Genomic DNA, 12588 nt, shown 5'->3' with positions numbered 1-12588 from the left:
TCAGTGGGTCGCGTTTCCGATCCGGTGGTAGATTCTGCGAAGCTACGTATTTTATTAAAAGTAAGTATCTACATATGCGATTCGAACACCAACATAGTCACATTACGAAATCTATTTATTAATACGTGAAGCAAAAACTTTGTATCCCTTTTTACGAAAATTGCGCGGACGGAGGAGTATGAAATTTTTCACACTTATAGAGAATATAGAGAAGAAGTGCACAATGCTAATTTTTTTTTTAAAATAATGCATAAAACATAATATATCAAATCAATAAAGAAAACATTACACACACTACATACCATGTATTTGACGCACACACGCATGCATATATTTATTGTCAAACTTTTGTTCTGACGTCTGTTGTCAAATTGAGATTAGATTAAATATTGTTTGTGTTTTAGTATTTTTTATAGTGTGGTCTTGGCGAAATTTGTATAAAATACAATCATAATAGTGTACAAACTTACAATTCCAATTAATTATAGTCGAATTTCGACCTCTAGTAAATCTAATAACAGATGAAACTGTTTGTGAATTTATCTTTTTTAATTTTATCGTTTTAGTAAGTTTCATTGTCTTATGCGCCCTGCGTAATCACGATACCAACGGCACGTGATATTGTGAAAGTGATCTTAAGTATTTACGAGTGAGTGTCAATATTATTAATGAGAAACTTTGTTAGTCAATCACGCCAAAAAACCGGTACGTATTTCGATTGAAATTCACAAACAAAGATGTATAGTTATGTATGAATATCACTCAAATTAGCACACAGGATACTTTTAACTCAGACAACGCCACTTTTTACTGGTGGTAGGACCTCTTGTGAGTCCGTATTTCTGCCGTGAAGCAGTAATGCGTTTCGGTTTGAAGGGTGGGGCAGCCGTCGTTACTATACTTGAGACCTTAGAACTTGTATCTCAAGGTGGGTGGCGCATTTACGTTGTAGATGTCTATGGGCTCCAGTAACCACTTAACACCAGGTGGGCTGTGAGCACGTCCACCCATCTAAGCAATAATAAAAAGGTTAATTATTTCCGAATTTCATCATTTAGCGCGAGTGAAACCGTAGTAGCAATTCTTGTTTTTTTTTTACCGCTTTGGTTGGTTGATGATCTCACGGTCCATTGGATGTTAAACAGTCACCGGAGCCTATAGACATCAACAAAATAAATGCCAGCACCCACCTTGAGATATGAATTCTCAGTTTTTACAGTACAACGGCTGCTCCACCCTTCAAACCGAAACGCATTACTGCTTCACGACACAAATTGGCAGACTGGTGATATCTACCCACGCGGGCTCACAAGATGCCCCGGAATCATTAAAAAATTATACATCTTTATGTCTACAAGTTTCGATCACCGCTTAACATGAAGTGAGCCGTGAATTACCCCACCCTTCAAACCGAAACGCATTACTGCTTCACGGCAGAAATAGACAGGGTGGTGGTACCTACCCGCGCGGACTCACAAGTGGTCCTACCACCAGTATTACGCAAATTATAATTTTGCGGGTTCGATTTTTATTACATGATGTTATTCCTTCATCGTGGAAGTCAATCGTGAACATTAGTTGAGTACGTATTTCATTAGAAAAATGGGTACCCGCCTGGGATTCGAACACCGGTGCATCGCTTCAACACGAATGCACCGGACGTCTTATCCTTTAGGCCACGACGACCCTAAAACTCATTTACCAACACCCCGTCTGCCGTAGTTGACCCACAAAGAAAACAATTGAAAGCTCTCATAAACATCTCAGAAGTCTCAACTCGTGTTAATCAAAGTTTATAATTATATAGTTAACAATTTCAGATGTTTCAATATTACAGATTTAAATTATCAATCAATCATCACAGAATTAAGAGGAATAAATTACCACTCGTGTTTAGTATGAACTAAATAGATTCCACTGAAGTAATCGTTCCTGCTATTACTAGAGTAGTAAGATACTGCCGTCCTATCGCCCAGTGCTAATTAGTATTTTAAAAAAAACCATGAGTGATTTATCAACTTAATCCTTTTTTGTTTCCTCATGTCAATGTCAGGAAAATTTCTACTAACTCCAGCTAGTAGGGTAGTGTTATAAAAACATACAGAAAATTAACTCCAATACACGATTCGTATTATCTTTAAATAATCGATTAATTAAAATAGACATCGAAACAATCGTAATCCGAACTTGAACAAAAATCACCCGGTCGATCATAACAAAAACATTCTTTCTAAATACAGAGAAAAACAATTCACAATAACCGTCTAGTTTGACCGGAACAAGGCCGTGTTTCTCAACAATGATAATCTTCACAATGCTCATCATAAATAAGATAGGCCAATCGATCACGCCCACACAAACTCGTAAGGATTTCATTCAATAAACATCACTTACATAAAAGCGTGTTTCGGCCCTCGGCTGGCCGATCGCCAGCGCCTTCATCCGATACAAATCCCCCCACAATGCCATAAAGTCATCAGTCACCATTTACGTCACAAAATCTAATAAACACACATAATAATATGTTTACTTTACAACACTTCAAAGTGTTTATAGCACAAAAATAATAACGACACACTTGCTTTTTATTCGTCGAAAAACTAACGTTCGAACGTTCGAGATGCAATTTGAATTATTTTCCGGAACCCGAATGCTACCGATAGCTAGAGTTTTAAATGTAACGTTTCCGAAATCAAAATTTTATCGTAAATTTGTAGTTCGAGGTGGCGTCGGTCGACGTGCGACCTCGCCGATTGTCTGAGGACAACTGGCCGTCGAGTTAAGCAAAGCTTTTCGGTAAGCGGCAATGCGCATGCTCGAATATGCTTTGAATAACATGATTTGGCTGATCTTTCTGATCCGTGGCACAGCCCTTTGCTGTAAGTAGCGGCCTCGATCGGACCCTAAGGGAAATAAAACCAAACACGATATCGTTCGAATTAAAACCTAAACACTCCATTTACAAAAACGAGTACATGAGTTTCATTGCTGAAATTTTTTATTAGAAAATTCAAATTTAGCGGTCCTTATGCGAAAAACAAACTTACTTTGTAATTACATAGAACGAAGATAAATGAACTGCACCCGAATTAGTTTGTAGTCTCGCTGAAAATGACTAGACTTTTAATTTTGTCTTGTGGCTACCTCAACCGGGGACTTTTTCTTTGGCAATAACGCATTTAAATCTAGTGGAGTTCAAGACAACTTACATATTCATCAACTAAGGGATCCCACCTAATATTTGTACTCGCCATTTGCTTACCTGAAATAATCATCAGCTTTGAGAGATAAATAAGATAACCGCATTTACATTTTTTTTTATTATGAGTTCTAAGCCTCTTTCATAATAGGCTGCCCAGCCAAACCAACGCATTGTTGCTTCACGGCAGAAATAGGCAGGGAATTACAAGATATACAATACACTAGGGATATTATCTGAAAAACTAAATAATATTTTTTGGATGCGAACTCTTGTTCTAAATTATATTGGATGTCGAAGCTCATAGACATTAGAACGTAAGTACCGCTACCAGTCTAGAGACAAGATATCAAAGTTTCAATACTTACTTTTCATACCTCAAGGCATGATTGCTTCGCGAAAGAAACAAACAATAGACAGTGATAGCGTTCATGATTTCAGAACCCTTTAAATGAGCGATAAGCTCTTCACTCTTAGAAAATAGCATGCTTCCGTGCAAATTATGAAATGAATTAAGCTACAAAACTGCAAACCGATCCAAATGTAACATCATCAGCTATTCAATCAAGAACGTCGGCGGGTAGCTAGGTACGTAACTTTTGACAAGACGCTTTATTACGACTGGGCTTTTGGGGACTATTCACAAAGGAGACAGCCCTTTGTGAATTTCATAGATTGATGTTAAAGGGGTGGACATTAAGAGAAGTGATGTCGAGACTCTGAGATGTAATACACGCAAAGGTTCGTATCGTTTTTATATTTTTTTATAACGCCGAATTTGGGTGGTTTCATTAATATATTGGTGACTAAAACCTTTAAGCAATGAACTTTATTATAAAAAAAAAGAACACAATATTCCTAACCTTACTTTACTGGTGGTAGGACCTCTTGTGAGTCCGCACGGGTGGGTACCACCACCCTGCCTATTTCTGCCGTGAAGCAGTAATGCGTTTCGGTTTGAAGGGTGGGGCAGCCGTTGTAACTATACTTGAGACCTTAGAACTTGTATCTCAAGGTGGGTGGCGCATTTACGTTGTGGAGGTCTATGGGCTCCAGTAACCCCTTAACACCAGGTGGGCTGCGAGCTCGTCCACCCATCTAAGCAATAAATAAAAAAAAGCTAAAAGTACATGTTATTATCCGCAACATGCTTCGTCAGATTACAGGAATAGAGTTATCAGAAACATGCTTCGTCAAAAATGAACTAGTGTGATAAGTACCTATAGGAGTTATTTGGAATCGAAAACCGTAATATGTTTCATCAATAAACAGCATTTCGTGTTGCTGTCGAGGTTCGAAGATATGAACGAGGTGTCTTATCTACCCAAATATGTTTACACAGCAGACAATATCCAATTAAGAAAATTTTGTTATTTTCACTTCTTTTTTTTATGATTGAAGGATTACTGGTGGCCCGGAGACCTTTCCAGTTTCACCAGGATAGGCGGGCGAGCAAAAACTCAGCGAGGACAGGAGGATTTTTAGACTCTTACTTTAAAAATCTGGATTTATCTTGAAAAGGTGGATCCTGGAGTAATTGTTATTTTCACTTTCGTTTTGTTAGCCACAATGTCATTTCCATCATCGTAGCTTTTGTCTGTAAAAACGTAACAGATAAGTATTATCCTGGAAAAAATAGGGAAATGCGTGCTTAATTTGAATACCGGCATAGTTGAATTGATCGGCTCGAATACTGGACATAGGTAGGCAGCAGCTTGGCTCTGCCCCTGGCATTGCTGAAGTCCATGGGCGACGGCAACCACTCACCATCGGATGAGCCGTATGCTCGTCTGTCGGCACGACACGGGCAATGAAAAGTGTTCGAATTTTCCAAATTAATATTTAAATGGTTACATCTATAAATTTATCAGATGAATGAAACGATAAAAAGTCTACCAAAAATGCAATAAGATATCACGTTACTGTCATAAAATGAAAAGTTACTGAAGTTTTAGAAAACTTAGCACGCGTAGTGTTTAACTTGAGAGATGACGTGATTTGGTAAGCCTGATTGGGTTATCTCTACTCTTTGCATAATGTTCCTCAGCTCAGGAACACGTGACATAACGGAGCAATTTTTATTCAGGCTATGTTCCATTCTTTCCTGCCCTCTGCGCAGTGGATGGTGGAGCCTCTTTCTTTCCATTAAGCTATCTCGTCCATTATCTTGTCTCAACAAGAGATTTCACAAGCTAATAACTAATAAAACTTAATCTAAATACTAGCTAGTGGTTAAAAATAAACTAAAACTTAAAACAAAGCAAGCGACCGCCGCACAGTGGGTCGATACTATGATTTTAGTGACTTAGGGACCAACTTTGTTTTTTAAGATTTTTCTTCACGTAGATAGATAGAGCTCGTTAATCTCAATAATAATTGTTTTGGGCAAAAATTACAAAAACTTTATAGTTTGGTCAGAAAAATGTGTTTTATGATTTTTTTGTATGGAGCGGGTCACATTAAATTAAATTCCTGCTAAGTACCGTGAGGTCCCGCTTTGAAACTTTATTTTTCTTACACCTTGTCTAGTCTACTATCATTTGGTGCTATGAACATGTGCATAAAGTTGCAACTCTGCCAAATAAATGGATCGAAAAAAATTAATAAATACATAGAATAAAAACCTTTATTTTTATTTTCGTAAGTGCTTTTAAGTTAAATTTGATATGGATTAGTAAGTACAAGCACGCAACAATACCCATAATTACATAATACCTAACAAAAATACATTTAGTAGGTCTCTAATTAATCAATCTCTGTAATTATTAGGATAGTTAACATTAGTTACTGAGGATAATTAGTTAAGCAGCCATTACTGGGTAGTAGAAAATATAGTACACATTTGTGTCTCTCTGGAAGTATAAAGTGACCATATTTATTATATACTAACTAGTGTTCGTTTATTCGTACTACTACTAACATCTTGTGATTGTCGTCGTGATCTTCCTTTTTCCGTTATAATGGATAATTTTATTAACAATTTAGGATTATTTATGATTTTAAGAGAGCAACTACAGTCGCTGTCTGATAATAAAAAACTTTCAATTCCTACAAAATCAAATGAACGTGACCGAAGAGAAAAGTGTTGAGCCCCAAAAATTCTGTACGCACTTTTGTTCAAATATAAGTGCAATATGGAAACGAAGTAGTCGCATGTTAGCACAGTTTATAAGAAAAAAATGTGATTAGTTCGAATGTGCAATAAACTGGCCCGAAGGCATGATACCTGAAGATATCAACACTGTACACGAAAGGCTCGAGATTTCTAATACTGAAGATGTTGAAAATGTACCACGCTCTAATGTACTACAGAAGCCTCGACATCTACTTTTACACCTCGAAAACCTTTTGAAGAATTGGGATCCAGGCACATTGAACAAATTTACCAATCGCTTTCGTTAACCCCGGATTAAATGAAAGCTACTACAGTTGCTAGTTTGAGAAACACTGGAAATGAAGATGTAGGAGAAATAATGAACCATTTGTCAAATCACCCCGAAGATCTAGAAAAAGTTAAGGAGTGTTTAAGTACAAGTAAAGTGAAAAGTAGTACATATTCTCCCGATAAGGCACTATTAGTTTCACTTAAATTAAGTAAGTGGCAGTATATAAATCTAAGAGAAGCAGCAAATGAAAATGGGTCCGATTTATACCCTTCTTAATATAAAATTAAGCAAGAAAATACCAAATGTTATCCAGGGAAAGACGAGGTAGTTATTAATGAAGAAAGAGCTGCTATTAAAATGCAAGCATTACTAAGCTTGGCGGTATATAGGCTTTTAGATGTGATTACTTCGGATTTCGACTCGGCAAGAGAGCTACTGCTTATAAGCAAATAGGCTTTGATAGAGCCCCAGGTCAAAGTAATTATAAACAAAAGACTGGAACAGAGTTTGATGATTCATCTATTTTCTTGACCAGTCTAGTTCCTATAAGGCTTCAGAAATTTGATGGAACAATTGTTTGGGAAAACGACCTACCCTCATCAACTTTTTGTTGCCGTCCAATAATGTTTAAATTTATAAAAGAAACGCAGTCAACAGTGGCAATTATAAAAGCTAGCACAACAGAAGAAATAGAAAGACTTCAGCCATCAAAAATCAAACAAGTTGAAGTTAAGCATCAATTGCACATGACGATGATAGACGGCAAAATAACCTCATATTTGTCAGAAACATTTTCTGCTGTCTGTGATATTTGCAAAGCAAAACCGTCAGACTTTTTTGGAGTCACTTGCTTATCAAAGAGAAAATAATGAAGGAATATTCCAGTATGGAATGCCATCTTTACATGCCTGGATAAGACGCATGGAGTGCTTACTTCAAATCGGTAAATATAATTTTATTACTTCACAATTTTTTCATCCTATGTAGTTTCCTGTGAGATTATTTTTTAAATGACATTTTTTTGTTTGCGTCTTTTCGTTTGGACTTCAAGAAATGGAGTTGCAAGGGGAGATGACTAAGAAAAAATATCAATCAGAAAGAGCGCTATACCTTAAGCGTTTAAAAAGGAATACGGTTTACTTATAGATGTTGTCAAGCAAGAAGCAGGAACAACCAATGATGGCAATACTGCCAGAAGATTTTTCAGGAATGCAGATGGAACAGCCCGCATAACAGGAATACGTAAAGATTTAATAGAGAGGTTTCACGTGATTCTTCAGACTGTTGCATCTGGAGAGCGCGTGGACCTTTCCAATTTTTCCGAGTTTTGTAGATATACTGCAGAATTATATATTAATTTATATCCCTAGTATTATATGCCTTCCAGTATCCATAAATTGTTGGCACATGGTAGTGATATACAATAATAAAAAGCTTTGCCTTTCGTGCCATTCCTATAGGTAAACTGTCGGAAGAGGCAGCGGAAGCTCGCAATAAAGATTTTCGGAAATATACAGAGAGTTGTTATTTTAGAAAGATAAGTAGACTGCCGACTAATGAGGATATTTTACACAATCTTCTTTTGTCTTCTGATCTAAAGATCGAATGGTGAAACAAAATATATAATACTTAGAGAGATTGATTAATTAAGACCTACTAAATGTATTTTTGTTAGGTATTATGTAATTATGGGTATTGTTGCGTGCTTGTACTTACTAATCCATATCAAATTTAACTTAAAAGGACTTACGAAAATAAATATAAAGGTTTTTACTCTATGTATTTTTTCATTTTTTTCGATCCATTTATTTGGCAGAGTTGCAACTTTATGCACATGTTCATAGCATCAAATGATAGTAGACTAGACAAGGTGTAAGAAAAATAAAGTTTCAAAGCGGGACCTCACGGTACTTAGCAGGAATTTAATTTAATGTGACCCGCTCCATACAAAAAAAACACAAAACACATTTTTCTGACCAAACTATAAAGTTTTTGTAATTTTTGCCCAAAACAATTATTATTGAGATTAACGAGCTCTATCTATCTACGTAAAAAAATTTGTTAAAAAACAAAGTTGGTCCCTAAGTCACTCAAATCATAGTATCGACCCACTGTGCGCCGCACGTTTTCTCGGTGCTTTAAAATTCCAGATAAAATATCCGGCGGGAAGATTCCGTAGCCGTCTTCACTACGTCAGCTCAATGAAGTGCGCTGATAAAATGTTCAGTCGCTGAATAAACTATGCGCCTCGAAGCGCTCAGGAACGCCCGATCGTGGAGAGGGTGCTTCTAGGATTTTAACTATTTAATTCCTTTTGCGTTGATCACGATATGAACTATACTTACAATACTTACAATACATACTATACTTCCTATACTTACAATACTTACTATACTTACAATACTTACTATACTTACAATACTTACTATACTTAGTATACTTACTATACTTAGTATACTTACTATATTTACTATACTTACTATACTTACTATACTTACTATACTTACTATACTTACTATACTTACTATACTTACTATACTTACTATACTTACTATCCTTACTATACTTACTATACTTATTATACTTACTATATTTACTATACTTACTTTACTTACTACACTTACTACGATAACTTTACTTGAGACCTTTGAACTTATATCTCAAGGTAGGTGGCGCTTTTACGTTGTAGATATCTACGGGCTCCAGTAACCACTTAACATCAGGTGGGCTGTGAGCTCGTCCACCCATCTAAGAAATAATAAAATAAAAAAATTAAGAGGTTATAGCTTCGTTTTTACTAGAGGCATAGAGCTCACGGTCTAAATATTTTAGGGGTGCTTTGAAATATGGCTACAAAAATCTCTGTCATAATTTTAGAACTAACAACTTTCCAGTTTTAAGTGGTGTTAAATGGCCTAATGGACTGACCGCCTGAAGTACACTATTGGGTGTTGCGACAATGTCACGATTTAAATCCAAGAGCTACGTATCTCTATATTTTTTTTGATAAAATCCTTTACATATTTATTTTATGAATTGATTTAAACCTTCACGGCTATCTACTTTATAAACATTATAATTCAACAGGCTCTTACTGCGATTTGCAAATGAGTACCCGCTAATTTGTTGCTGTTGCAAGCGCATTATGTCGGTTAGACTGAAGACCACGATAGTTGGAAACCAACAAAATCTGTTTATCCTCTTTCTAGCCTATACAGTCTCGGCCCGGAAAAATGTACAAATCAGGCAATTGCTAATTATAAGTGCAAAAAAACACATAAAGCTGCTGTTACTAAAAAGCTACTTTACGCCCTGTAATCATAGAGTAAGAGTGATGAGAAAAAGCCCACTGAGTTTCTCGCCGGATCTTCTCAGTGGGTCGCGTTTCCGATCCGGTGGTAGATTCTGCGAAGCACTGCTCTTGCTAGGGCCAGTGTTAGCATCACTCCGGTTTGAGCCCTGTGAGCTCACCTACTAGCTAAGGTTACGCTGAAATAGCCTCTCAAGGCTATCAGCTAAGGTAAGAAAAAAAAAAGAGAAAAATCTGCTCTTCCGAAATATAAGTTTAAAGGAAACAAAATAATGAAATTCGAATGTGGAATCCTGTGCTTCAACATTGACAATATATGCCTCAGGAATGCCGCGATTTGAATAGTGTAATAAATATTTCATTTGTTTTCTTTCACAATATAATTCCATATTCTCTTTAACGGTAGTGGTTAGGTATTCCGAATAAATTATATTTACCGTTTTCGTACTACGAACCTACCTACCATTTTATTACCATTACATTACCTACTTCTCGAATACCCGTCGACTCGATCATTTATCATTAGATTCCTCTTCTGAAGCTAGTTTCGCTACACCAGCAGTACTGGCCTCTAATTCCTGACTCTCAGATTCGTGTAGAACTTGTGTTTTCAGAGAACTGTATACTATTGTAGTAGTGTATTCCTTGATTACTGTACATTACGTGACTCAGCTGCTGTCCACAAACTAACTAGCAGTTGATGCAAAAACATATTGTAGTTTCGTTCATTTAAACAATGACCAATATTTTGAATGGCACACGGTTACAAAGTTCTTTCACGATCCGTTTTTTTTTCTAGTTATTGGGAGAATCTGGTGGTTGTCTTTATTTTATTAACCTTAACCGTCAATTAAATTTCCAGGAAAATCGCCCAATGGGGCGCGACTGAAATACGAACATATAAACACTAAGTTGCAATGATTGTGGATTTGTCAATTGTGCTAAAAAAAGACGATCTTAATGTGAAGATTCACTACGAACTGGACAGTACTTTAACTTCTTCTACTACTTCAATTAAGCTTACCCCATTCAAATAGCCGAGGAATTTTATTTGTCGTGGTAATATTTTTTTCGAAATTTTATATTTAAAATGGATCTCCTGTAAAGTAGCAAAACTGTCGCTTAGCCCAAGTAGTCTTTCATACCTCAATATATTAATTGGTTTTCCCATTCCCATCAAAAGAAATCGGTTGTCTGTAAAGTCGGTTCACTGACTATAGTTGAACGTGACAACGTCATAAGAAAATGGAATGGTTTCATTTTTCAAAAGAAAAGAAAATTTTAATTTTATTTGTTTGATAGATATTTTGTATGGACCATTGACACCACATTCACTTTTCACTGAACTTCATACTTGACGAAAACATGTAAATGTATTATTGTATATATATATACATATATTGTTTCTAGGTAGGTAGCCGTATTCAAGTTATAATGTATACGTCTACGGCAACTTAAGAACGATTAATAATTCGTCTAGGCAATAATGAAGTCGTCGTGGCCTAACGGATAAGACGTCCGGTGCATTCGTGTTGAGCGATGCACCGGTGTTCGAATCTCAGGCGGGTACCAATTTTTCTAATGAAATACGTACTCAACAAATGTTCACGATTGATTTCCACGGTGAAGGAATAACATCGTTTAATAAAAATAACACCAGCAAAATTATAATTTGCGTAATTACTGGTGGTGGGACCTCTTGTGAGTCCGCGCGGGTGGGTACCACCACTCTATTTCTGCCGTGAAGCAGTAATGCGTTTCGGTTTGAAGGGTGGGGCAGCCGTTGTAACTATACGTGAGACCTTAGAAGTTATATCTCAAGGTGGGGGGCGCATTTATATTGTGGATGTCTAGGGGCTCCAGGAACTACTTAACACCAGGTGGGCTGTGAGCTCGTCCACTCATCTAAGCAATAAAAAATAAATAAATAAAAAATGAAATAATAATAATAATAAATAATCCGCGACGGATGTCTCAAAATTAAATTAAAAAAACAATGCAATTCTCGCTATCATTTACATTTTGAAAGTTCCTGTCACTCAACTCCATAGTTTTTAAAGGGGAACTTTTCAGTTTTTTTTTTTTTGGTTGCATTGTGTTCTCAACACAACCCGGCGCGGAATACTGTTCATGCCGGTCAATGCGTGAATACTTTACAGAGTAGAGATCTTTCACCGATGCTTGTTGATACCAAGAATGCTAATGTGCACAGTAGAACCGCTCCTGACTTAGACTCATTTAAGGCCTCGCTCGAATAAGTACACGGCATGGTAATTGAGGCATCGCCAAAATAGGGAACGGATTTAGCGCAAGAATCATAGTTGTCATGTTATTGCCTTACGCCCAATTTTCTTAATACTGAGAATAGCATTGTTTTTTTATTGCTTAAATAGGTGGAAAAGCTCACGGACCAAACGAACCAATAGACATCAACAACATAAATGCCGCCACCTACCTTGAGATATGAATTCTAAGGTCTCCGTTTTTACAGTACAACGGCTGCCCCATCCTTCAAACCGCAATGCATTACTGCTTCACGGCAGAAATAGGCAGGGTGGTGGTATATACCCGTGCGGACTCACAAGACGTCCTACCACCAGTAAATAAGTAAATATCTTTGAAGATATCGCAGATTTAAAATAGCATTTTTTTTATTGCTTAGATGGGTGGACGAGCTCACAGTTCACCTGGTG

At 36.7% G+C, this 12588-nt stretch overlaps 1 protein-coding gene across 1 annotated transcript in view; it reads right to left on the bottom strand.

Annotated features, from left to right (window-relative positions):
- LOC114240515 (TWiK family of potassium channels protein 18) overlaps positions 1-2775 on the bottom strand; it is a 78503-nt gene extending 75728 nt beyond the window's left edge. Inside the window, exon 1 of the mRNA XM_089733620.1 lies at positions 2395-2775. The gene's annotated coding sequence lies outside the window, so the exon portion shown is untranslated. The remainder of the gene's footprint in view (positions 1-2394) is intronic.
- Between the last annotated feature and the right edge of the window lie 9813 nt (positions 2776-12588).

The sequence above is a fragment of the Bombyx mandarina genome, chromosome 16 (genome assembly GCF_030267445.1).
Source record: "Bombyx mandarina strain Sakado chromosome 16, ASM3026744v2".
Taxonomy (NCBI): domain Eukaryota; kingdom Metazoa; phylum Arthropoda; class Insecta; order Lepidoptera; family Bombycidae; genus Bombyx; species Bombyx mandarina.
Note: the sequence above shows the minus strand (reverse complement) of the source record. Positions and strands in the feature narration are given on the sequence as shown.